This window comes from Musca vetustissima, unplaced genomic scaffold, assembly GCF_032173495.1.
Source record: "Musca vetustissima isolate MV318-11 ecotype Yass unplaced genomic scaffold, APGP_CSIRO_Mvet_v1 utg8404, whole genome shotgun sequence".
Lineage (NCBI taxonomy): Eukaryota > Metazoa > Arthropoda > Insecta > Diptera > Muscidae > Musca > Musca vetustissima.
Genome location: NW_026878018.1, coordinates 385 through 9,592, shown reverse-complemented (window position 1 = coordinate 9,592; position 9,208 = coordinate 385).

Here is a 9,208-nt window from a genome sequence, read left to right as displayed (position 1 = left end):
TTTAAAAGAAAATTTCCTCCATTGGAATTGAAAACATTGGAAATGTTTATGCGTCGCCTTTCACCCACCCACTTGTTCTCAAAATGGATTATTTATCCGTTGAGAATAAATGTCACAACATTTTCTATTCAGCTCTCTGTTTACAAACAATTGCCGTAGTTGTTTTTATTGCGGTTTTATTCGGTGTTTTTTGTTTTGTTCGCCTTTTTCACAGTTTGTTGTTATTGTTTGGGTTTCTGGTGATTACCTTGACTTTTGCAATACACATAGACAGCTTGTTGATGGTCTTTTATGTTTTGAGATTTCGTGGAGGCGAATTTGCCGGGTGTTGGCACCACTATCGCCGTATGTGTTTGTGGGAGAATGTGAATTGTGATTTTCCCGCTCATGAGTGTGTTTTGGTGTTCAAAATTACCAAGGGTGTTTGTGTTTTTAGGCATGTGACAAACATACATGAGATACCCTATTTTTGTGTACAATTTTCTAGATTTCCTCTATTCCTGTTCTAGTTTTCTAAACCGCTAACCCTTTTATATCAGTTGATTAACGTAATGGATTTGAATCATTTGTTTTCCTGGATTATGTTTTAGACTGGCATATATTAATTATTTGGTACACAAATAATCATTTCAAACCGGTGCAGGTTGCATTTCTAAAAACCCAACCATAACGAAAGTCTGGGTTATATGCGGACTACTCAAAACAATTACGAATATAATTTAATTAGAATTACATCATTTAAGAAATTGTGTTCAAATTCAAAAACACCTAAAATCTGGAGTTATCTTTAAACACCTAAAAGGGTCATCTTTAAAGTTGATCTGGACTTAATTGTTATACTCCCTCCGCCATAGTGTCATCCAGTTTGCAACACCTCTAAATATTCTGGTATATGTAATATATTGTGGATCAGAATAGAACTTTATGCCGATTTATGCATGATAGAGATTCCAATATTTATGATAGAAACTTTGCACAGACATTGCTAGTACTTCTGGATGTTTGGTATTGCTAAGGGGATATATCGGTCCATGTTTTGTTGTAGCCTCCATATAACTGTACACCCTATACTCGGTATTTTGAGGATGTTTTTAAAGCAAATGGGCTGTAATTTGATACCCTTCCGAGAATAATCAATATTCACCTACGTTTTGAAGTAGCCCCTATATGACGGTACTTTATATATATATATATAAATATATACAATATATATACAACTCATAGAATTAATTTCCGACCCTATAAAGTACATATATTCTTGATCAGCGTAAAATTCTTTCACGACTTACACATTTGAGATAGATCGCGACTTTTGTCGGCAGGCAGATCAAGTTCGAAGATGGCCTATATCTGTCAACGTTTAAGCATAGCCCATATAAGGGCGCCTTTTCCAACCGAATTCTATGAAATTTGGAACTTTGGGTCCACTAATAATTATAAATATAGACCAATTTTTCCAACAAAGGGTACCCATAAATTTTCAGTATTTTGGGCGGCTTACAGCCGAATTCGCTATAATCCAGTACTTCCAGTTCTTATTGGGTAGCAAATCTGTTCACTAAGATTTATAAATATAGGTCCTTTTTCGGGTTGACCATAAAACCGTATTCCACCATAGTATGGGGGACATATTGTACTCGAAATTGTCAGTTTATTCACTACAGTATGGAGTTCTAAGAAGATTTACCCATCATTCTATCCTCTGTAATATGAAGATAAAAGAACTAGAATGTCAGGTTCGAAAATGAACTACATCGGCCCACAATAAGGCCTAATATTTAGCGTGAAGGAAGGTATTGTGATACAAAACGAAAATTTTAGATTCAAAATAGATATATCACCGTTTTTCCAGATAAATGTCATAATTAGATACATCGATGCAGCCTTCCTGCACTCCTGAATTCTTTGCTCTAAGAAGCATTAACGTCGATTAAGAAATATTTCATAACACATTCATGAATATATTCTTGATCAAGATAAAATAGTGACAATGTAGATCTTTTCAATGAAGAGATAAAATTTTCAGCTGTAATCAAAACGGAATACTTGGATCCTAATTTTGAAATGGGACCTTTTAACCAATTGAATTTTGTTTAAACTATTTAAGTACAAAGATATTACATTATATACATTACAAATATATTTATATATTTTATATGGAATGAATATCCAACTTGTTATTTGGTATTTCGAATGCTTGTGTAAAAATTTACAGAATTTTTCCATATACAGAAAATTTTACCCTTTTTTATATTTATCAAGCACGTATGTACTGTATGTAAAAGAATAACTTTTTGTGGATAGCAATTAATGTTTGGATTAAAATTCTATCGTTTTCTTAATATGTATTCTAAAATAAGTTTGACACCACACATTCTCTTTAAGCTGTTTGATAAATTTATATGTATGTGGGTATGGTATCGTTTTATGTCACCTTAACGGCTTATGTATATCATATACCCAGATGTTTTTCGAGTTCAATAAATGCGACAGTATTGAAGTAGATATCGCAAATCTACAAAAAAAGCTTTTCGTCACAATTTAATAGAAGACAGCCGAAATCACATCAACTAATCACTTTTTAAAGTCACTTCTTAGTGACACGTGATAGACAAAATCCATTACGTAAATGTAAATATATAAATGTGTATCGTATGTATACACTAAGTGCGAGTTGTTGTGATGTTCCCAAACAAAACAAAAACGTATTATGTACATCGACGAGACACAAAATTCACTTTGCAAATGATTAAGAGTGCGTATGGGAATTGTTCGATACCCACACGAAACTGTGCGTCATACGCCATAGTGTACGTGACATGAATTACCTAAAAACTTCTAAATCCAAATACTTAGATTTTAAAGGATGTCGTATTAAAATGTTATTTTTTTTAAGCTGACATTGTGTTTATTTTCGCAAACATTTCGAGAGGAAATGTTACGTTTTGTCACAACGGGAAGTTTCTCAAAGAAATGTTAGGTCACTACCGAATGGTTAGACATGCTGTGAGACTGATTGCTATAACAAATGACATTTACAAAAATTGCCGAAATTTTGGGTATGATGTGTCAGTAAAACACCATTATTTTATAAACAAACTGTAGAGATCCTATTTAGTAGCGTGTTACTTCCATATGGAATAAAAAAATAGTTTTAACGAACATATTCCAAAATTTCTCGATAATTTAGAAATTACATTACACCATAAGGCAAATATAACTTCAAACAAATATTAAATGTATTTTAAGAGGATAATGCCCAAATTACAAACTATTAACTGCAAATAGTTTTAAATATTCGTATTCCTAATAATGGAATTTTATTTTGCCTGGAACTGCTTCTCTGTGGTTATGTGGACAATACAAAAGGTATTACTTACAGTAGCGTGCAAATTAATCTTCTTAATAATGCGTTATATTTAAAAATGTTAGTAGCTAATTTTTTTTTTAATGGGCCGCGGAAAACATTTTACAAAAGAAAAATTAGACTGGACCGACTATATGATACCTTTCAACACTTTGGATCTATTCTTGATAATAGTGTGGTCTGCCGCACTGTTCAAAATTGTATCTCAATCATACAACCGTTCGAAATATATATGGAAGGTATATCAACAAAACGCAATAACGTCATTCTAGTCTCATTTCGATACGTTGTGAAAAAATTTCGTGTCAATCGGACAAACATTAATAGTTGGTGCACCATTCACCTAAAATCGGACGAAAAAATATATGGGAGCTATATCTAAATCTGAATCGATTTTCACGAAACTTAACACACATGGTGCACCATTTACATTAAATCGGTCAAAACTATATGTGGGAGCTACATCTAAATCTGAACCGATTCCAACAAAACTCCGCATACGTCAATCAGGACCTAATTCAGTACTATGTGCAAAACATTACTTCAATCAGACAATTATTGGGAGTTTGGTGCACCATTTACATAAAATCGTACGGAACGTAAATGGTGTATATAGGAGCTATATCTAAATCTGAACCGATTTTCTCCAATTTCAATAGTGTTTGTCCTTGTGCCAAATAAGTGACCTGTGCCAAATTTCCTCAAATCGGATGGTAAATGCGATTTGCAAGATGTTCTGCGAAATTGATCTCTAACGCCAAACCAGAAACGCGTTGACGAAATGGAAACATCTGTCAATATGATGAAAAAAGAATATTAAGAACTGTCAGAGATGAGCCTAAGACCTCTGTTACAGAACTAAAACAGGAGAGTCTCGCTGCATCAGAATTCGTTTGCTAGACATTCCTTTCACCTAAACATTATTATAAATAGTGAATATTTTGACCATTTGTGGAGGAGGTACTAGACGGTGTGGTCCAATGGGTCCCATCTTCGGATAATCTGGGCTTGGTAAAGATAATAGGTTGTACAAAGTTTGGTCCGTTCGCATGATTAATTTATTGTACAATTTTGACTATTTTGTGGGGGAAATATTTCGATGTATCAATATTTGCCTATTAGCCATTACCCCCCGAGCCATAAGGATGAGGGTGCAAAAAAAAACTGTACACATTAAGAACCCTAAATAACAAATTACAGTCCTATATAATGGAAAATTCCTAAAATTTCAATAACCCGAAATGCCATATCACAGCCCGTTCTGTTTTGCAAAATGAGACTAAGACTATCAAATATATATATAAAATCAGAAGATATTGCTAATTTATGTTAGAAGCATTAGAATTTGCATGGTTTTTACGGCTGAATCATGAGTTTTGGCAAAAAAAATGTTAATATGATGGTTCTAAACCTTCTTATTTCTTCTTATGTACACAAGTAGCTAAAGCATAAACGAAAAAACCGGAAAATATATGTACTAATGTATATAATAAGTAAAATAATTATATTTTATAAGAACCAAAACACAAAAAATGTGTACATGACAAGTGATTTTATATCGCGTTATACATATATATTCATGAACCATATAACCTATATCCTAAATATATTTCAATTTACATATTTAAAGTTTTGCCTAAAACGTCTTCATCCTATTCATAACCCAAGGGCAATTATATTACCAGAGGACCATAAAATGTGAATTCTATAATAACATTGTCTAAAGAAGCCCAACTAATCAACTCTTAGTTAGAACTTTTTTCATTAGTCATTATCCCAAAGTGGCCCTTTAAGCAAAATCAAACAACAACAACGTAAACAAAAACAATTTTGGGGCAGGACATTGCTAATATTAAACAATAACAAAAGTATTTGAAAAACTAAACAAAACAACAAGCACTTCTATTCTTTTCTTCATCGTCATGTTTGTGTTGTTGTCCTACAACACAATTCTCATGAAAAATGAATGAATTCGGAAAGTTGACTTCGGACCGTTTGAAAACCGCGCAAATGTGCACGAGACCATTGATTAACCAGCACCTCGCTTTGCATGTTTGTGTTGTGTAGGTAAATATTTGTACTGTGTGTGTGTGTGTGTGTGTGTGTTTTTTTTTTGTCTACCTAGGCATATGTGTGTGAGCCACAGTTCATATTTGTTGGCGATTCGTGTGTATCCAGTTTTTATATATTATTTTGACCGTCAAGAACTGTCCCACAAATATATTAGCACGCCACCAAACAGAAAAAAAAATATTAACCTAAGTCTGAAATTTCGAAAATGTTCATGTGGAAGTGGAAGTGGAAGTGTTAGAAATGCAATTCATGCCCCCAAAAGTTACACATTTATTGTTGAGCGTACTCTTCGAATTCATTGAGTAAACTTTGTTAACGAGGTGAGTATAAATTAGGGAAATTTTGAATATAAAATTTAACATTAATTTAACTTTGGACATCGGCGATTCTTAGTTTGTTTGTCATTTAGAGTGGTGAAGGGATGTAAATCTCACAAACTCTTTCAACTACACTGTCTGTCCGTCTGTTGAAATTCCGATAAAGATTTCAATATTTGTGTAGACCTTTGAAATATTACTCCTAGGTTGGTTGGTATTGCAAATGGGGTATGTCGGTCCAAATTTTGGTATATTCGGTATTTTGGAGATTTTATTTATTTGTTCTTTATTTTGTATTGACTACTCAAGAGAGATTTAATTAAATTTGGCTATCGAAATTCAGAAAGCAGCTTAAACCGAAACAACCCAGGCGTTATATTAAAAAATTTAAGTTGATTAGGTAGTGTATTGAATAAACGAGAAACTCGGACAAGGAATGACTTGTCCATGTGAAGATCTAAACGGGGTATAATTAATTTCATATTCCTAGAAAATAGCGAAAAATTAAATGTACTCGCCAAAAATAGAGGACATTGCGATTCATATACCTTAAAAAAATAATAGATATCGAATATCAACGAATCTGTTAAAATCCTCATTCCTTCAATACAGAATGTTTGGTAGTACAAGCGCATGAACCATTTTTCTCTTTATATGCTGAGGAAGGACTAGGTCGCTGCTATAAAGCCTTCGCAATGCAATATTAGTCCGAGAAACCACTCTATCGATATGCTATGTAAATGACAGCTTATCATCAGTAGAGGTTTTGTGGGGATTCTATCAATATCGTATCAAATTACATAGCAAAGACACAAACCATTCGTGGTGAAGTAGCAAAGGCAAAGACCATTCGTGGTGAAGTGTAGATGTCGCCCTGTGTGTGTATCGTAGACACGAATCAAAAAGTGGTGAATTGCAGATGTTACCCTGTGTATTTGACTAAAATAGTGGTGAATTAGATCGTTGTCAGTAGATGGCCTGTCGTGTATGTAGCATAGACATAAACTTTTTGGTGGTGAGTTGTATGTGCAACCCTGATCTATGTCGTGTTTGTAGCATAGACCCAATCCTTTTGGAGGTGAGTTGTATGTGCAACACTGTGATCTGTCGTGTTTGTAGCATAGACACAATCCTTTTGGTGGTGAGTTGTATGTGTCACCCTGTGATCTTTAAAGTATAGATGTCGCTTTGAAAGATTGGGTGATTCAAAACCTTTTGGTTCTTTAATCCTTTTGGTGGTGAGTTGTATGTGTCTCCCTGTGATCTTTAAGGTAAAGATGTCGCTTTGAAAGATTGGGTGATTCAAAACCTTTTGCTTCTTTTATTTAAATTGTGGTTTGGTGAATTATTGATGCTGCCCTGTAGATTCGATAAAAGACTTGTTTTTTAATTTTATTTAATCTGGTTAGCATTAAAGCAAACTCCTAAAAGTATGCTATGGAAGGGAAACAATTTCGAAATGGAGGTATATGTTTAAGTTTATTGCACATTGTGACGAAATGAATTAATATTTTACCCTTTTCTAAAATAGGAATATAGATGTCGCTTTGATCGATTAGGTGTTTCGAAGCCGTTTGGTTCTTTTATTTAAATTGGATAGACTGAAAGCGCCAATTGTGTCTCTTATTCTAAATTTGTCAGCATGTTTAATCGCGATCAGTCTGGTGGATTTTTGTTTTTCTATTTAGGGTTCTTTTTCTTAAGTCCGCAAAATGATTTTTATAAACAATTAACGAATTTGCGATAAGTTGGTATGTGAGAATATCAATTCTCTTTTGTTCGTCAGCATGTTCAACATTCTTTTCTTTTCTTTGTTGCAAACATTTTACATAGGTCAGCAAAATTATTTTATATAAACATTTTAAGAATTCATGATTATTTGATATGTGAGAAAATAAAGTCCCTTTTGTCCGTCGTCATGTGTAATCATGTTGTATTGTATTCGCATTGGTGTTCGTCAACATTTCAATCATGATCAGTCGGAAACATTTTTGTTGGATGCATTTACAGAAATTATGAGCGAATTTAAATTTTATAAAATCATATTTATAGCATGGTATTAAATGCGTTGATCTCTTGGTTTATGTCATATTTTAATATAAATAGGATAGTATTGGAGTAAAATGTTACAGTATAAAATTGAAAATTGAAGCTGCATCATGGAGAAGTCAAATATAATCAGTATCTTCAACTCATTCAACTATAAAAAAATTATAAGTATGAAGGAGCTACAAGAAAACAGGGATTACAATATCAGTGGAGCCTTCAGAACCCATACTAAGTATGGTGACAGAATTGTGTTAAAATTGGATGACGCTATTCTCTATTTGCCATCCAGATTCCTATCCCTCGGAGATGAATATGTGAAACAGTTGTCTGATGGCTGCTATTCCATTGCAAAATTGCCCGTACGAGATGGGAGCGAGAGTGGCTTATATAAATTAGAATTAAAACAAAGTGAACCAAGATTCTTTTATTCTACTTTTTAAGCTAAAAGCAAATATAATAATAATAAAGTACTTTGTGTATGAAGAAATTTCAATGTTTTTTTATTTGCGTACTAGGAAAATAATAAAATCGTCAACAATTCTTCTAAACAGATTGAATTCACATAATACTTTGTATTTAATATAAATATATAGATTTTTTTACAACTGAAGTTTCGGGATGCCGTTTTGTAGCCCAGCATAGTGTGTATGTGTAATGCGCTCTGAGTACTTACATTTTGTTTACACTTGATTTTATTCCCGACTGTGGTTTGCAGATATTTATTGGTCATCTCTCGTCAATTAAACATTATTCAATAACGTTTTTTCCTTTGCAATGGCACCATCGATTTGCTTTATTTGCAGTCTTTACTTTAGAAGTAAAAATGAATACGTAAAACACTGCAAAAGGCATTGCATAATTTGTGAAAAACTTTTCGAGAAATGTGTATGAATTGAAATATAACCAAAAAAACAGTGCCCATATACTATATAATAAACCCATCTGTAGGCTTTTGCATATTAGAGATTTCAAAATGGATAATGTACGATTACTGTTTACGTCAATGTAAATAAAAATAAAACAAAGAAACCAATGAGTAAAAACACAATAGTTTTTTTTGATTTGTAATTGGTATTCGACAATAATCCAAATACCTAAATATTTATTAAATAAAACTTAAATGGTAACAATTTTACCTTAAAATTCGCACGATCTGCGTATGCTTACGAAAAAGCTTCTGGCGTTCAACGATTACAAAAAGAGAGTGAGTATAAGATGATGAGAGGTGGGAAATGTCATAAACTTAACGAAATATTATCGTTAAAATCTGCAATGTAATTACCACAAGGATGTAATATTACGGAGTGGGCAGATTTTAACGAGATAGGTCACAATAGGTTGACCTTTATTTTTAACAAAAACTAATGTCTAACTAAGCATTTGGTGCCACCTTTCAAACATT